Genomic DNA, 18,939 nt, shown 5'->3' with positions numbered 1-18,939 from the left:
TCCATAAAAAGGTTATTTTGCTAGATAAGAAGGGAAATTCTACAACAATAAAGACAGTACTGGGAAGATAGTAATGCAGGACATAAGTTTAGAGATAAAAGTGATAAACTCTGTCCTACATTTGGTGGAAAAGTTGGTTTAACAGTACAGGAAACAGAAGAGACGAATTACAAGTGTGCCACAGTTGAAATAATAAGAACCAATTTGTGACCTTGGTGTGCAGCCCAGGCTATCTGTCAGTAGAAAAACCAGCTGTGGAGACAGGGCTGTTTCCCAGAGGTAGGGAGAAAAATCTTTTTGTGCTTAGTAAAATAAAAAGGACACCAAGAGAAGGTACAAAGACAATCAAGTCAGCATTTAGCCTTTAAGCAGGGACCTTTACAAGTGTTCCAGTCATCGAGTTTGGAATAATTGAGCCTGGCTCAAGAACTAGATCAACTCATTTCAGTAGCTGGAAGTGAAGCACAAAATCCTTGAGCAAGACTAATGCTGAGTCCTCCATCAGAGAAATTAAAATGCTCAACACAAAGCAGCTTATATTCTCTTACCGTACTTAAAAAAGAAAAAAGGTGCTAAGTTATTCACCTAACAAAAGAAACAGTGAAGTGCAGCTGACTTGACCCTCTACTACATACCGAAATCAACTGCCTAAGAATGAAAAAAAAAAAAAAAAAAATTGTATGTATATCTGTTGTTTCCTAAACAAAAACCTGTCTGTTGAAGCTTAGATTGACACTCAACCTTTAATAACGTTGTAATTGTGCTGACAACATTGTATGCTTGCAGCAGGCTGGTGCCCTCATTACACACCTTCCTATAAATTAGTTCAAGAGTTCACATTAGATTAAAAAGTTAAATAGATTGTATTTATTTATTTTAATTTCGAGCCATGACATCGCATGTATCTAAGCCACCAATGCTGGGAGAAGCACCTGGCATACACACAGAGTAATCTGGGACTAGAACCAGAACCTTTCTGCCCCCAAAGCACATGCCTCTCACCTGAACTAAAGGAAATTCACTTTTAGCTAAAGTGACAACATATCCTATATCCTCCCTGTCAGCTGGCCAATCTCTGTCTTTTACAGAAAGGCTGTACCTCAGGCTCATCTTTGCTTTCCTTCACTACTCAAGATAGATTATTCCAAGTATTTATACAAGGTGATTTGGTTTCAAAGGGACTTCTCAGATAACTAAGGATAATTTCACCCAGTATCTTTATTTCTGAAAACACTTCTAAAGTTCTTATTTAGAAGGCCTCCTGAGTAACCTGCTGAATATTTAATATCTCTTTCTTATTTTGCTACCATAATATGAATAGTTAATATGTTCCCCTTAGTAAGTACTATATTACAAAAGAATAAAGTGATGCAGTGTGGTTTTAGAGACTATTTACACAATTCTACAGAGCTACCTGCATAGGAGGTCCTGAGAGGCTCACATCCCTTTTACCATCGTCACACCGAGAAATTCTTTAAAGTTTCATGTCCCCTTTGCAAAGGATTGCAAAACACATCGTCTAATGCTGTCAGGTATGTTGTGAAACCTTTCGGTCTTCTTTGCTGCCATGCATCCTCTCTCTGGTGGTGTCTCACCAGCCTTGCCTCCCTGTGCTGCTGCGCACAGAAGATGGACCCTGCCTCCTCCCACCCTGCCATGGGCCACTATGCCAAAGCCATGAGCTTTTCTGTGACAGCAGATGGTGGAAGACTACTGTGTCTTCGCTCCTCCCAACCACTTCTATTTAACCCTATCTTTATAATCTCGATGCTTATTATTGTAACAATAGAAAAAGGTTTAACGAAATTCAGATAAATTGTCCCAAAGGAGCCTCTGAGATGGGAAGGTGGCATTTCATGTCAAGGGTCGGCCCAGCCCAGTGCTCCAGCACCAGCTGCAGGAAGAGGGACCAGCAGCCTTGTACAGCACTGCCCTCCTGCAGATCCCTGCCACCAGCTATTTTCAGCTGGGGGTTGCCTGCGTGACTCCCTGTGGATCTATCTTCCACGTGCTTCAAGTATTTTGAAGCTTTCAAAAATGTTGAGCCCAAATTCTCTGTAACAGGCTCATAAACACATGGGTGGACTGACAATTATTCAACACTTTCCAAGTTCATAATTTCTCCTTGTTCATCTGTGATTTCCCTGGCTCTTGGAGGTTTTCTGCAGCTTTTTCTCCCTCATCAATACTTTTCCCAGCACATGCCAGTCAAAAGGTTTTTTTCAATTTACCACACTCTGAACAAGTTTTCTGATGCTTTGGGGTGTCCAGGTGAACATCGGAAGGAACCAAGGTGGTGGCAATAGCAGGAAAGAGTGCAAGGAATTCTCAACCAGAAAAATCCTCAGCTACTTTTGAGAGCTTTCTATCCTTGAGCTCAGCACAGACAGCACTACAGATTAGAAGGAGCAAAGGCCCCAGAGCTTCACAGGCACCACCAGATAATACTCTTAAAATTATTCCTTATAACTAAGCTGCATGGTCTGGGAGACTACCAAATGTTTGCTGTAGTACTGCACCAGACAAATTCACAGCACCAGATACAAGCTCTGAAACAATACAGCTTATGTTCTTCCCAAAAAACACAGCTAATGTAAAGGGACAGTTGACTCTTCCCACATTCCTCTTTGCATTTTTAACACTCTTAATTTCAATACCATCATCACTTGCCATAGCACTTAGAAAGTATCAACATAATTAAGCATAAGGCTAAAATTCATGATGGTGAAGAACTGACAGCTGATAGGATGTTTTTATAAAAATAGGTTAGAGACAAGCCAGTCAGTCTACAAACTACTGTACAGAAAAACATTCAATTCCTGACTCTAAGAGGAATTTTCCCCGCCTACACCATCCCTGAGGGTGAAAGAGACTCTTGGAAAAATGGAACATAAGTGTTCAAAACACCAGCAGACCACGTGCAATACAACCTTGCCTTCAAAATCGTCTGCAGGCCACAAGCCTGCACATTAAAAGTTAGGATCTATTTAAATATTGTCACTGCAAGGTGGATATATCTTCATTTTGTCTGAAGGGCACTTAAAACAACATAGCAACATTATGTTCCTAGCTGTAGGAATGCACTCCGATCTGCCTTACTTTTCAGTGAGATTGAAGAAATTAGTATTGCTCTGAATCACACGTTACGGATCGAGTGCCATTAGGCTCATAAGAGGTTGATTACAGTGTTATATTCATTAGAACAGTAAGGAAACACATTTTGTTCGAACCAAGGCTTCTCTTCAACAGAGAAGTACCACAAGAAGAAGGATAAACCTACTTATGGTATGTTTAAAAAGTGAAATAAAGGCCTGTAATTATCAGGCTTTAATGGTCTCTGTATCAGGTTATTGTTTCAAAGTAACAGACCCGCTTAAGGCCTTACAGAAGGAATATCTTAATGTTACAGCACACCATTATGGGGTGAAAAGAAAAGGGCTGAGGTGTCCCCTCGGCAAGGACTGGTGCTAGCACATCATTTGTGGTAGTCAGGAATCAGGAAGTAACTGGGGTGTCAGGGAGAGATGCAGGCAGAGCCCTGCAGGCACCAGCCGAAGGAAAACAGGACCACGGGGGACAAAGCAAACAGCCTGCCAGAACAGCCAAATCACCCTGGTCTCCAGGGTTTTAACTCCTCAGTGTAGAAAGGGGCGAAGAAAAGGCACCACATGTCCTACCTTGACCTGTGGGCTTCCACCTTTTCTCCATTGAATCACCCCTAGGCAGACTCATTCCATGGGAAAAAAACATTATCCAAGACCAACTTGCAGTCCAAATCACACGTCCACCTCACTTTAACAAAACTAAGCGCTCAGGAATGCACCATGAAGAAACAAGAATACATAGAAGAAACATGAATACATTTAAGAAGAAACATGCATAGAGTTAAGTCAGGCAGGCCCAGTTCTCATACTTTCACGTCCTGCAAATGTCTGGGCACCAGCATGTGTTACTGGGTGCAGGACTGCACCCTGCAATGGTGCGTGCAAGCTCAGTAGGTGCGGATGGGGCAGGAACCCCAGCAGGGTGTGATGGAGAACTGCCTGGGCTGCGCTAACTCCCTGTAGGAATACAAGGATACAAACCTCCCTCCGGGAATTAGCATTTTTAGCATTTATCTTTTGCTTGTGGGTTTTTTTTTTTTTTCAGTCTGCTCTAGGCAACACATTGGTAGTTCACTGGACAGAGGCTTCCTAATAATCTTTATTGTTCCTGGTAATTTTTAATGAGTTGATGTAAGACAATTTCACTTCCTTCCCTCTTAAAAAGAATTTATAAAAAATATCTGTACGGGAGTAAAAGCCTCATAAACAGAGGAGCCACATGCCCATTATCAGAATTAAAGGAGCCATCTGTTTCTTTACAGTCATGCACATCTCAGACAAAAAGTACACACACGACATATGTCATTACTTCCACTTTCCTAATAGAAAATATTTGTCATGATTCCCTCCCACAGGAGTGCAGGAAGATCCACCACCAGCTTGCAGTGCTACAGGAACCCCCTCCCACTAAAGCTCTGCAAGCACTGTATGCAGATTTTTTCTCTTCCTCTTCCCTCAGCCAACCCAGCGTAGTTTTTCATGCCTCTGTGAATTCTTTGCAAATGTATTTTCCACAAGCTCTGCAGCCGGGGATCGGCTTGCTGAATTCTACCATCAACAGGAACTGCGCTGTTGAGCTCCATACATATAGTTGTGTCTTACCATTTAAAAGTCAATTTAGGAAATGAAGCTGTTCACTGGATGATATATTTTTATGTCAATGTATTATAGCTTACATTTTTTTCCCTTCACCTACTCCCAGATTGCTCTGGCAAACACAGACTGATACAAATGCACCAGACATACCTAGAGATACTCCTCAGCATCACCTTTCGGGCAGTTACAGACAGGTAGTGCAAAAATTCCCACTTTCTCTCACCAGCAGAAAGAAGTAAGCAGCAGCACCATGCTCTCTCCTTTGCTCTTCATCACACACCCTTAGCCAGCTGGAGACCATACTTCGGGGTTACACATCCACACAAACAGCACAGAGCTATGTTCTTGCTTGTCCCGTACTAACAAAAGTAGCAGACTAAGATGCATAGTTATGCGGCGTTCAAAAGCATCATCTGTGGTCACATATATCCCCAGAGTGGTCTCCTGGAGCAAAAACGCCTCTTCTGGGCCAGGTTGTGGAAAAAAAGGTATGGTAGACACCACATGTCATGTTCCCCTCCTGCTGGAAATGCTAACGCTGCCCAACCTCAAGGCTCCTCGTACGCCACAGCTTTTGGGTGCACCCCACCTCAACTTAAAAGGCTTGCTCAATTAAATGTCTCCCACTGCTCCCAGAAGTTCTTCAGCATTATGGCATGTTCAATTAGCATCTAATCAAAAGAAAAGTAGGATCTGTAGGACAATTGAATTAATCAGTACTACTTTAATCTAGTCAACCACTAAAGCCCTGACATCTTGCTATGAAGCGACAAATTTACACATGCTACCCACCAAAGCAGCTTCTGCCAGAGGCAAAATCAGCCCAGCATCTGTAGGAGTCAAAACTGCCGCAGCGATGATGCCCTGGGAGGTGAACGGGGATGCTGGGGAGAAGCCATCAGGGAGCTGCCATCGCACTGAAACACGTCTGGCATTAGGTCTGCTCTCTTCTGCTACTTCAGCCCTGCCAAACCAGCCCATCCCTAAACTATAAAAAACAGACCAATGACAAACGTTCTCAAAAAAAACCTCCTGAAAAAATATAAAATTCATCCATCTAAAACATCTCTTCCTCTTTCCCTGCCTTGACACAGTTCAAACACTGAAGAGTTCAAGACTACCTACTGTGCCACTGAGCCACTGTGAAAGTATTTCTTCAGAAAAATCAGAGTAGTTTAATTTAAGTTTGTCTGACCTGGGTTGTTACCCTTGCTCTCAGTTATGGAAAATCTTTAAATAGAAACAGAAAAAAAAAAAAAAAAAAGTTGTCTGGTTCTTCAGCTTTTTTCTCTGCAGGCATGAATGCTTTTGATATAAGCTATTTATTAGAGTCTAGGAGAAAACTTCTGAAACTAAAACACTGGCAGCTCTGCCACTATGCAAAGGGAATATTTCCTTCACCCACTGTGCTCTCCCATGCAGATAATAATTTCTGTGCATAGACACGCATTTCATTATTCACAATACTCTGCGACCCTGAGATGTTCTGTAAATTCTCCATGTCAGTTCAGTAAAAAACACTGTTTTCCTCATGTCTATCTACACTCAGTTTCTGTGACATCTTCTTGCATTATTATCCAGGACTGCCCATCCATGGCAATCATTCCTTTGTTTCGATCATTTATGGAATACATAATGATGAAAGATGTTAAGATGAAAAAATAAAACAAAGCACTTCATCTTTAATTCAAATACTGAGTAAGTTAATGTATATTTTTTAAGTCCTGTACAAAAATATATTGAAAAAGAAAAGCATCTATGTTTTAACTAGCTTTCTAAATGGAAACTTGTATCACAAGATTTGCACTGGGGCTACCATCAAAAACCAGATTTGTGTTTCAGAGGCACAAAGTTAGGACATACCTCATGATTCCCACCCTCTTCTATTCCACAAATACATTCCTAAATAGCTGTGTAAACTGACACCTTATTTAAAAAATAACTGAGTTAAGCCCCTGCTGAAGAGGAGAGCAGGGTGTAATCTAGATTTATTGACATTTCATCTGTCCTTATGCAATTTTCACATGTCACTCTGCCTTCTAATAATTACAGACTAATATAGACTAGGTAGATAAATATATCCATCCTGAATATCCCTGATCTACACAGTAAAATCTCTCTTCAAAACATTTATGAAAAGAAAATCAATTCTATACATATTAGAAAAAAATCAAATGAATGAGGAAGAGCGTCTGGGTGGAAACATTCAACGCTTAGACAAAAAAGGAACAAAGAATCAGCGAAGTATGTAATAGAAACTGTTTTCCAGATTTTAAGCATATTTACTCACACACAGACTGTTTTTCCTTAGCTTCCCTTTCACTACATCTGCAGTGTGGATCACATTTTGTGCCAGCATAAAAGCCCACCAGAGCAAACCCTGCGTGCCCAGAGCCATGAGTGCACCCAGGCAGCACCAGGGCAATGCTGGGCTTGCTGATGCTCCCCACTGCTGATTCTCTAGCTGAGGAGCTGGTGAATGAGAACAGCAGGTTGCAGACTTTTTATACCAGCACGTTCTCCTGTCCACTGCATGTTCCCTGCGTTGGCTCCAGCTGGCGTACCCTCCTCTGCAGACCAGCTCCCACACCTGTAAGTTTTGCCCCTGAGTTTCCAGGCACCTATGGAGCCTCATATAGCCTGTCTCTAGATCACACCACCTAAAATCACAACGCTGAACGAGTCAAGTCATTTTTGTCTCCAGCTTAGAAACATATTGCCAATTAAACACTGGAACATTTGTGAGTGCTGAATCCAGACATAAAGGTTATTTGTTTGAGTAAAGATTTTTTAAATGGTACTATTAGGAATTACATGTGATATGGAACTAATTTTCAAGCTACCTTGGATTTCTGCATGAAGGACAATGTATAAATGTAAGAGTGAGAGGGAGCATAAAATAACAGCAGACCGGTCTGTGTGAACCTCAGAGACGGGTGCTGTCCTGCCCCAGCCCTCCTCCTCACTGGCCTATTTCAGGAGGAAATCAGCTTACTGAATTTCAAACTAAAATCCAAGTCCAATGCTTGATGCATCCACAGAACAAAACCAAGCAGTATGCCTGCTCTCCCCCTCAGCAGTGTTAGCCCAGAAGCCGTTTACCTGGGTGGGCCAGGAAGACAGCAACAAATCTTTTATCTCCGGAGGTGGTTCCTCCAGAACAGGGTCAAGAAGAGCAGGGGCAAACCATTTTTGGTAGATAACTTGGGGCTGACAAGATTCCCCAGGGTGGACATGCTCACTGGCATGGACACAGGCGATAGCCCGGTGGCGTGACTGCCGTCAATCTCACCCAAAACCGCCAGCAGCACCCAGGGCTGAGCCCGGCGGGGCGGTGCAGCCCGCGTTCCTCTTGGGTGCACGTGAGAAACCTTCTTCATCACCCACTGGCAACGTTAAGGTTCTTCCCGGTGATTGATTCTGCTCCATTTTTATGTTCTGCCTGACAAAGCAGTTTTACTAGCCAAAAGCTAGTCACATCTTGTGCTAATAAATGCTACATATTAATTTATTTCTATTTATTAAACCTCTTCTAGCAACAGTAGGGGTTATTTTAAGACTTGGAAGTAAAAAGGCAATCATTCAGTCATAGAGGGGAGTGTCAGTAAACTGAGATGAGCTAAGGAAACCAGCAATATGTCAGGAAAGCTCTTTCTGGATCTTTCCACTGCTTTTTTACTAACAAAGCCTGGCCGAGATGAAGCACAAGCACACATACGTGGAGGTAACTGTCATGTGCTACTTACACAAGTTTTGAAATGCTTTTTTAATGCTCTTTCTTTACAGTGTGAAGAAATCATCCAACAAGCATAGTTTTTCATCATAAACCTGGAGCACCTACAACATAAAAGCCTACCAGTTTAGACCTGCTAAATCATCCAACCTGACTGCAGCTACTGTACGGGGAAGAGGGGATAATGAACATGTCAAACTATTTTATGTGGTGCACAGATTGTTCTCTATTACGTTACCTGGAGGACATAACAAACGAGAGAACTGCAACTTGACAGAAAACGTACACAATTAAAACTCCAGAGGGATGGATAGGAGTTGCTTAACTAGGAGACATACTTCACTGCTATATGGTGCAGCTCTTGGCTCTATTTCAGCTTGAGGGAAATACTTAAATATGGGCGTCTGTTTATTTTAAAGATGTCAAACCATCAGCCAATTTTATAAAACAAAAAGCATTCTGAGTGGAAAGTACTTCAGAATAACCAATATGATACAACCCTTTTTTTTTTTTTGGTATAATGAAAAAGTTCTTTATAAATGTATCTTCCCTATTTGCATGTCTAATCTGGTTTCAGCGCTTTCCCAAGTTTATTCTAAAGTGGCATTTCCAAGGAGAATAAAAAGAGATAAAAGATGCACAATGACTTTTGGCAATATAAAAACTTTGATGCAAAACTGACCCGATTCTGGAAAAAGTGAAACATGAACACAGCATGATATAATTGCATGAATTTGTTATTACACAGTCATTCTAACGACATCTGCTTCTTTCTTTGCCTCACTGACTTGTACAGTATACAAAGCAGACTGCATTAGATGCTGGTCATTCAGGAAGGACACCAGCTGACTGTGAGCTCTATTTCCAACTTGATTATTTCAGGCATATTTATAACATGCCAGAAAGCTACTGTTATATAGAAAATAGCCATCTTCAAAAAAGTATAAATATCAAAGCTGAAACACTTCTAAAATGTGACTGAAAGAATAACTTGGAAACAAACATCATAAGAAGGGTTAATTTGGTATCAGAACACTCAGGGATTTTGCACTGGGATTTCTTTGCTACTGTGATTTATCACTTTGATTTTGCTTGGTGTTTGCTCGTCTCATTTTCATGCATCAGTGTATCACATTCAAGAACAAAGTCTGATTCCACCGCTCCTACTGGAAGGCTATTTCAGGGTGTCCTGCTCAGAAATCCATGTAATACAAAGAGAACAGAGAAGTATCATAGAGTATCACTAGTAGAAGGTTTATAATTAGTTTCTCATGAATTTGCTCTTTTACTTATAATTAGATTGATCCTCCACTCAGGCAGACAGTGGTCCTACCTAATCAATAAGTCTGTGCACAAAAAGCAGCAGAATTAGGCCAAATACAACAATAAAAGGGTAGAGAAAATTACATTAAATACATACAACTGTAATTAAGGACTGAAAGATACGATGGCAAGATTCTCCTCTCTGACCTATGTTGCTGGTGAAAGCACAAAGTGTACCTGGGCTGTAATTTCTGAACTGGTGATACAAATGGCACTGCCAGTGACTTTTATGGATCTCCCCTGTGCAAATAAAACTCAGAAAACCTAAATGGCAATGGCAGATCTGTAAAGGAAGAGAAACATTTTCACTACAACTTGAAGAAAAATGAATGTTAGAACACAAAGAAATAAAATAATAAATTAAGCTACATGACACAGAGTTGAGATAAACCCCCAAATTCCCGCACCGATAATCACCAGCCATGACACCCAGGGGCCAGGCCATTCAGCATGCAGAAGAGGTGGTCACTGGCCCGGGTGGCTTGATACAGTCTAGCAGGACTTATGTGCTATTTCACAACCCAGCTATATTTTACTCTACGTGAGATATAGACAGATAGACCGAAGGAAGCTCCCTGCATCAAAACTAGTAGGATGCTCCATTCTTAAATAACCCACTCTAGAACTGCCCACTCCTGTATGCATCATTAAGAAACAGAAAATTATTCATATTTCATGATGCAACAAAACACTTCTAATTGAGTCTGAAGAGATACAATATGGAAATTGCAATTACAGTAACTCCAGTTACTGAGACAGAACATGAACAGCAGCCATGGACTCTAAATCCCAGTTTAACAGTGCTTTGCAAAATTCCCCAGCAAGACTGACATAGGCAATCCTGCAGTGAGACTTAAGTATACTTTTCCTGAAAATATCCTTTTTGTTTTCATTCATGCTTCATTTTATTTTTTTAATTTTATTTTTTACACTACATGCATTAATTAGAATAATACTAAGTATAATTGTTATGTGCTCAGCAACAGCAGTTATGGTGCTGAGACTCAAAAGAAATCTTTATTGCAAATACCTGTCTTGTAATGTCTGAAATTATCATAAGATATGTATTAAGTTTAAAATGTAACATGGGGATAGTCACAGAACCATAGAATGGTTTGGGTTGGAAGGGACCTTTAAAGATCATCTAGACTAACCCCCTATAGTCCTAAAGCTGTTCAAGCCTTGGAATCTAACAAGAGGAAGGCACAAGGGGAGAATGCCACTTTCAGTAAGAATTAAAGGGGATTACGTTTGTTAGGAATGAATTTTCACATTGAAACATCAATCAGACAGCTCCCACTTTCAAATTATCTCATCACTGTTGATACACTGTTTATACAACAATTAAAGCAGAAGGTTTATTTCATTTTCCAAGCATAGCATTCCTGTTGCTTTGTTGGATCTTTTTTTTCCTCCCCCCAAAGATTGCCACAAAAAGAACTAGATACGTTTTTACCATTAGATATAAAACCAAGTCTCACACATTTATTGGTTTCTTTTAAGAGCTGTTAGGTACAATTTAAAGAATAGAAAAGTTCTTATTCAAGTTCCATCAGATTGAACATGTACTTCAGTCAATTAATTAATTAATCCATGCCTTAACTCAAAATGAGGCCTCTCAACCTTGTCATTACATTCCATAAGACTTGATGATTATAAAAATACTAGTTCTGAACTGCTCCTGGTAATATCAAGCTGAATCAAATCAATAAATTCAAACGTAATTAACTGACATCAGAAGATAGTGTGTATCTTTAAACTGTATAGGCATTGATCTTTGTGTTCAATATTTCTTTGATTTAAAGACATTTACAAGTATAAGCTAATGGGAAGTCTTTCCACTGGGAAATGCGGGATATTGCTATACAATAGACAGTACAAACCTCTCTAGTTTTCACATGCTTCGCTGAGAAAGTGCCAGAGGTAATGAAGACCCACTGCACAACCCCACCTGCCGCTGAAAGAGAGCCAATGTTGAAAGGGATCTATTTTTAGAGGGATGCTAAAGGTCAGCTAGCTAAGGCCTTTAGTCATGCAATGTCATCCACACGTTAAGCTTTAAGATGAGTTTGAGCAAGGCATTTGCTATACAGTAAATGGCAATTTTTTTTCCAAGACATTAGATATTTGCAAGTTCACCTTCAGTAAACAGCGCCAAAAGTGCTCTCAGAAAAAAAAAAAAAAAAAAAAAAAGAAAGAAATGGCACAATTACAACTTGAGCAGGAATTAGAAAACTGCCGCACAATATAATGAGAGCCTCTGGAATGCTGTCCTGATCCTGTTCCCATGAGAACAGCAAGAATTAGAGGATGGGTTTTTGGGAAAATATGCCACATTGCTAAGTTCTTGAAGAGACACTGAAATGTCATAGCATCTACAGGATGCCACAGAACTGGGAAAAAAGCCCACCTTGTGTGTGTACACAGTGATAAAGCATCACATTACATGCATGCACGTACAAAACAGCCTCTTTGGCAAAGGGTGGATAAGCCTTAAACATCACTGCTGCCTGGGACCAGGAATCACACTGCCTCAGCCTGGCCACGCAAGTGCCACTAAGCAAAGCCCCCATGCCTGCATTTCTCTGGCTCTGAGCAGCACAGGGATTTCCAATAAATATACAGAGTCTGGGACTTGCTGAACAACACCGTCAGAAAAATAATGGCTGACACAAGATTTCATCTATGGGAAAAACGCTCGCAGGAAGATCCTCGTGAAGAGCCATGCTGTTGACTTACTAGAAAGTGAGCGAGACATTTGGCTGAACAATTTCAAAGGCTGAATTCAACAGTAGGTGAGCCAAGCACAGTGTAAAATGGGAGGCGTAGCTACAACCACACAGCACACCTTATGGAGTAGAGCCCAGGCATGGCAAGTGTCAGGGGCCAAAATGTGGAAGACAGATGTGGAGCTGTAGCTGAGGTACAGCCACAGGGCTGTAACTATTGGCAGAGAAACAAAACGGCCTCCAGCTCTGTGCAAACTAAGTCCTCTCTGTTTGCCCAGTTTGATCTCCTACAGCTGGGGTGTAAGCTGGCATCCTGCCCCGATGGACATGATAGAGGAATTATGACTTAAGATATGTATGCACTATTTAACCCCTTTGCACTTGCAAGCAGGAATTTTTTCCCTGCTGTAGAGTCCCACTTTAGCACTTCTGTCTAAGGTTTCACCCATGATGTCTGAGTTGAAATTAAGCCGCTCTTCATCACCCCAGTATTGGACTTCTTGGTGGGAGGGAACAGCTCACAGAATCATAAGAGAAGAACCATCTTCCTCCTCTACATCAGGTCTCCCGTTTCACCGTGCATGTGTGAACCCTTCTCTGTTAGTCCTCTCAGACATCACCCTGGGGAGTTGGTGTTCAATGAGGAGTAGCACTTCAGAGGAGGCCTGCTAGGACTGCTCCCCACAAGAAAAGTAGCCTGGCTTCTGTTCTGGATGTAGGTTCCTACATGACATGTAAATGAAATGAAACAAATCTCAAGTATTTATACTACTAATATCCAGGTCTTTGGCTGAACAGAGAATTATAACAGTCCTATCAAAAAGAATGAGATGGAACAATGGCACAGAAGGTCACTACTGACATGCAATTGTGGGCTCACAGAAAAAATAGCTTATTGCAGTATCCGTCAATGCACATTTGTAGATCCTTGTAGACAAGTGGTATGATATAATTGTGGGGATTGACTTAATGTTTTAATTTGCAAAATAAACTTGCACAGCAAACTTGTAGAGAACCAGCAAATCATGAATTCTGACAGCTTTGTAGAAAGGAATAAAGAACAGTAGAAAAAATGAAAGGAAGAACAAAAGAGCAAACTTTGCAGACTGACACCCCTCATCCAAGAGCCCTTCCAACTGGAACACTACGACCACTGCTGTGCTGGCACCAGTCACAGGAGGAACCAACCCATTCTCCTTCCTTTTCAGAGTCCATACACCTAAAAGGAGCAAAAATGTAGTCCCTGAGGATGCTAGATGTTACTCAGAGTGGCAGGAAGGCAGCAGTCTATTAGGTGGTCTTTGTACAGTGGGAAGACAACATAATTCAGGCAAGAGATCTATAGTGCCTACTACTTTTTGCCATGCTGTCAAAGACCTTATCCGCCCAACAATAAAATGATCATTTTGCTTAGTAACTGCTCTCACAAATTGTTCAAGCTATATAACGCAGAAAGCAGGGCCAATGAACTGCAGTGAATCTTAAATGCTTTTAGAGACACTGGAGAGAAAAGCAATGTTTTTGCCTGTACGCTCTTCTTAGCAAGACAGGGAAAGAAAAGGGAAAAAAGAACTAAAGAAGATGTAGTTCACTGCGTAGTATTTCTTGTCATTGCTTAGGGCACATGAGTTTATACTAAGTGAAAAAGTAGAGGAACAAGGTACAAGTTTTATTTTTTCTGCCCTTCATTCCCACAAGTTATAGCCACTGATGTGCCACAACTTTTGTCCCCATTATTCAGAACAGGCCTTCCTGCTCTTTTATCACACTGCATTCTGTTTCATCAGAAGTTGAGCAGCAATTTCCGTCATAGCTCAGCTCATAGATGTAAAAATGTTCACCATCATCAGAATGATTTACAAAAGGCACTAGTCCCCTGCATCCTCAATACAGACACTGGCCTTCTTGTCTCCACTCTCATGACAGGTAGCAAATGAAGTAATGTAGTAGAAATGAAGTAATAAAATGAAGACAAATCATTCATCTTGGGAAGGCCTGCATCAGACCAATTAAAGTAATGTCTTAGACTAACTGCAATAACGTATAGTACTTATGGGAAGAGGCTACTAGCATGAGCAAGCCCTGCAATTGCTATTTTCTCCAATTATATCCCCAGAGATTCCTAGTTACAGCATAACAAAAGATTTAAAAATTAAAATATATTAAAAAATTAGTCTTTGTATATTTTCCAATAATCTATTAAAGATGATGATAGTAACAAATCTCTGCCTACAAGCTGTCCCTCGCACAGGAAGTTCACATAAGTCAAGATGAACAGCAGCGACAGTGGGAATTACTGAGGGCGAGGAGGGTTTGAGACCTGCGTGCCGAGACGGGTCGCACAGCTGCGGTCCATGCTACGAGCTCATCGGCCTCCCCGCGAGGCAAGGACTTTCCTGATGTAGGGAAATAGGCTGTAGCCTGCACTCCCGTTAGCACCAGAGGTGCAAAAGTTCCGCCTTAGCTCTCTCCCACGTTGCGTTTGATGTTGCGGTGCCAGGCAGCTCCCCGCTCCCTGCTCAGATCAGGGCTGCATCCATCCGTGCTGCACCACTGAGGCCCAAGGCCTCGGGGCTGTGCATTTATATGCCAGCGTCCACCATTGTACTATAAAGAATCAAATAAAGAGGATGTAAATCCTCAGCACTCCTCAGTATAAGCCCTCCACGTCGCTCCATCCTTTGTCATGTCCTCAGCAGCAGTATCCTCTAGAGTTAAATCACAGGCATAAAAATGCTCACTGCCGGAGTGATTTACAGAGCTGTAATACAAACAGCAGCCTCCGTCTCCCCTGCTGCGGCAGGCAGCGCAGGAGGAGATGCCAGAGACCAGAGCACGAAGGCAGCTGGGAAGAGGGCAAGCTAGGGACTGTCTTAGGCAGGCAAAAAACAGCACGATTTCATTCCTCCCTGCACTCGAAAGTGTCCTGCTAGTCCTATAAATGTCCTGGCTGCATTTCAGAGCTGTGTCTGATCCCCAGCTACAGGGATATGGGCACCTGCTACCACAGATTTTCCTCTAGACAGTCGGTCCCATCTCAGAAGAGATGCTCCCCAGTCTGCGGATCCTCCCATGTGCCTATAAATCAATCAAAATCTGGTTTAGAATTTTGTTCTTCTCTCATATAGAGTCCTAGTCTAAAAATAGCAGCCATTCCCTTCACATCTGTTGACTTTCAAACAATTTTATAACACTGCTATCTAATTATAGTATTTCACTGCTCATTACAATTACATGCCATTTACTGTTTGGATGGCCAGTGGAAACTCTTTTCATATTCCAAATAAATTCTCCATTAATACCACACATGGGTTCGTCTCAAAGATCTAGCAGAAAGATTAAAAAAAAATAGTGGGTTTTTTTTTAGCTCATCGTTTCTGACCACTTCAAAGGTTTATAACAACATTTGGTGTCAAAAACGATGAACAAGAGTTGAACATTGAGGAGACTGCAAACCACAGAAAATCCACTGTGACAGAGTTAACTGAAGCATGATCATACAGGCTATCAGACAAATCTGGATCACTTGAATGGACTGGCACAGCTTAAAGGGGTTTTTCTTTCATTTATAATTAACCACTTGGCTGTCACATCACTGTATCCACGCATTCTGGTTGTGAATGTTTACATGGAAATCTCTGTAGAAGACACAGAGACTGTGAGCTAGAAAAGGTGAGAAGGGAAGTTATATATGTGCACTAGAGAGATGCTAAGTTTAGCATCACAAAAGCAACCAGAGCAGAGGGAGAACCATTCACCCACAAAACAGCCACCGAGGCAGCAGTTCTGTGCACTTCCCTGGGTGCCTTTCTCCCAGCCTACAGAAATGTTATTTCGGGGTGATGGAGCACAGTGAGGTTTTGGCTTGTGTAGTCTGACTTCTGATCCAGGGTACAAGGATAAACTTCTTCTAGGAAGAGGTTAGCAGACAAGAAGTCACTAATGCTCCCCAAAACCATCAGATGATGCAGACAGCGGTCTATGTAACTTGAGATAGATTTCCCGGGAAGTTCTCAAGGAGGCAAAAAGCTTGCTGTGCTATCAGCAATGCTCAAAATGGAAACTGCATTAAGAAATACAACAATGAAGTATGGAACTCCAGTTTAAACAATAAACAAATGAATTTAAGCAAATTAAATATAGCCCAACCTGCTTTTAAAATAGCTGCTTCTGCCAGTAAACATACTTACAGTAATTTTAAGAAATGCCAGAATAATTGAGATCAGAAGGGACCTCTGGAGGCTGTCTAGCACAAAACCCCACTCATGCAGGGCTAGATAGATCAGGTCTTACAAAGTTTATGCATACAGGTCCTCAGCTACTCCTCTCAGAGAAAGCCATTTCACAGGAGGTAGTGTCAAGATCAGGGGGTTTGCGATTTACTTCTTTGAAAAGCTGAAAATGCAGCTGTGAAGACCGAACCTTCCAAAAAAGCCAGTGAAATGTCCAGTGCTTCACAAACAAAGCCTTCAGCAGTGCAGCAAGCGCATTCATATCTGACAGTCCTTGAAGAGGATGTCTGTATAAATCTAGTTTCTCTAAACTTGATGCCATATAGGCATCTTCAGTAGCTTATCTACTTGTGTACCTTTGATATTTTTAAAATAGACTTTACTTTCTTTTTCATATAGAGAATATTCTTCAAAGTGTAGTTCAACTCATTTATCACTGCAATCAGGGCGCAAAAATGTGTGCAGCAAAAATCTTTAACTCCCCAGACAAGACCAGGCAGCAACACTTCAGCTTTGGAGAGCCATAGACCCATCTCGCTGACATGAAAGCCAGAAACAGGCACGCATGCATTTTGGAGTCTTCCCAACATCACAGAGCATCTGTTCCTCACTGACTGCATCACAGCGAAGGGAGAGCACCCTCCTAGCATAATGCCAAACCCCCAGTCTGCCACCCAGGCTCTGCTCTCCGCAGCTGATGGTAAGGTGGGGCATTGTGTGTCACCTGCACTCCTCGAAGAGTGGTCAGAACGGGTGGTTAATTGGACCGGTTGTGTCTTGCATTTTGTCATGTACCTGTCATGTCCCTTCCTCCTTCAAGCCTTTAAAGGAAGAAGCTGTCTGCTTAACAATGCCAAAGGGAACGAGGTTCACGCTATCGTAAAGCATCCATAAGGCAAAAGTCTGAGTAGACACTCCTACAACTCAACCACAAGCCACAATGCTGTAAGACATTGGGCTTCGTTAGTCCCACTGCTGAGCTGATACATGTTCCTACAGCCCTTTGCAGAAGGATGCAATATCGCTCCAGGAGTAACAAACAACACAGGATTCGGTTCACTACAGGCCCTTCGTTTTGTCTCCTGGCAGCTCTGAAGGATTACTAATTTTGCAATAGTTGCCAGCACCAATACACCAACCAGTGGGTTGAGTATTTTAGCTGCAATAAATAGGTTTAAAGAAAGGCTTTCTTCACTGACAACCTGCTTTATTTTTGCCAGCAGGCATGAATCAAAACAGAATCAGAGTACCCTAGCCTAACTTCAAAGGATACGAACGTTTAATTTTTTGCAGCTTTTGCTTCACTGTCCATTGTACTGGAAATACACCCTGCTCCCTCAGAATCTCTTTCACCACTAATTTAACATTCTTTTTTTAAAAATGACAATAAAGAGAGGATGAGATGCATTTCCAGCAAAGGCTGACCTGGTATGACCTTGTTTACTCTCCAGAGCATGCTCAGCCTGTGGACACACACAGAGTGGGTTTCTCTGCGGGCAGGAGGCTGAGCTGGGCCCAGCAGAGCTGGAGGGTGTAATGTTCCCAGGCTCCTGGGGCTGCTTCCCCAGACAGAGCCTGGGCTCCAAAGGTCGACATGCCCCAGCAGATGGGAGGCAGCACGTGATTTCCTTTTGCTCTACAGCATAGCGGAAGACTAGAGATCAGATCTAGGATTTAATGCAATGATGCAAGTGAGGCAATTAGTAAATGACTCGGCATCTGCAGACCAGCAGGCCCATTATTAACAAGCTAAGTACATTATCTTTGTGGAGATCATAGAATTTTCCCTTAAGCTAATTGTCTGTGTATAACTTCTGCAACTTGTCACATCCTACTGCAGACTCGGGCTCCAACCCTGAAAGGTACCTTGTGCCCTCGTTCCACTGACATCCGTGGGAAGCAGCATGCCCCAACCTCCCCGAGGAGAGCATGCTCAGGCTCAGAAGTCTCAGTGAAAGATGAAGGATAAATGAGATATTACTTTACCAAAACAATAATGCTTCCTATACTCCCAAATAATCTTTTATTCGTTAGCTTCCATTCAGGGGGGAAAAACAAGAAAAAAAGGTCTCACTTGTAAATGGCCTGAACAACAGGCTCTAATTAGCACATTCTCTCAAGTTTCAGTTCATCTTTACTCTGTGCCTGTTCCGCAACCAGGAGAACATCAATCAGTCCAGGCAACAGCCCTTGCAAAATGCTACTGCTTATGAAGCAGAGGG

General features: G+C 41.9%; 1 protein-coding gene across 4 annotated transcripts in view; it reads right to left on the bottom strand.

Annotated features, from left to right (window-relative positions):
* Positions 1–18,939, bottom strand: part of FGF13 (fibroblast growth factor 13) — a 330,099-nt gene that overhangs the window by 145,608 nt on the left and 165,552 nt on the right. Inside the window, exon 1 of one of the 4 annotated variants that reach the window (XM_032982738.2) lies at positions 5,493–5,626. The exons of the other annotated variants lie outside the window; for them this stretch is intronic. The gene's annotated coding sequence lies outside the window, so the exon portion shown is untranslated. Of the gene's footprint in view, positions 1–5,492; positions 5,627–18,939 lie in introns of those variants that run through there. 4 annotated transcript variants of the gene reach the window in all.

Source organism: Tyto alba, unplaced genomic scaffold (genome assembly GCF_018691265.1).
Source record: "Tyto alba isolate M040663 unplaced genomic scaffold, T.alba_DEE_v4.0 Super-Scaffold_5, whole genome shotgun sequence".
Taxonomy (NCBI): Eukaryota; Metazoa; Chordata; class Aves; order Strigiformes; family Tytonidae; genus Tyto; species Tyto alba.
This window is presented reverse-complemented; position numbering and strand designations above follow the sequence as displayed.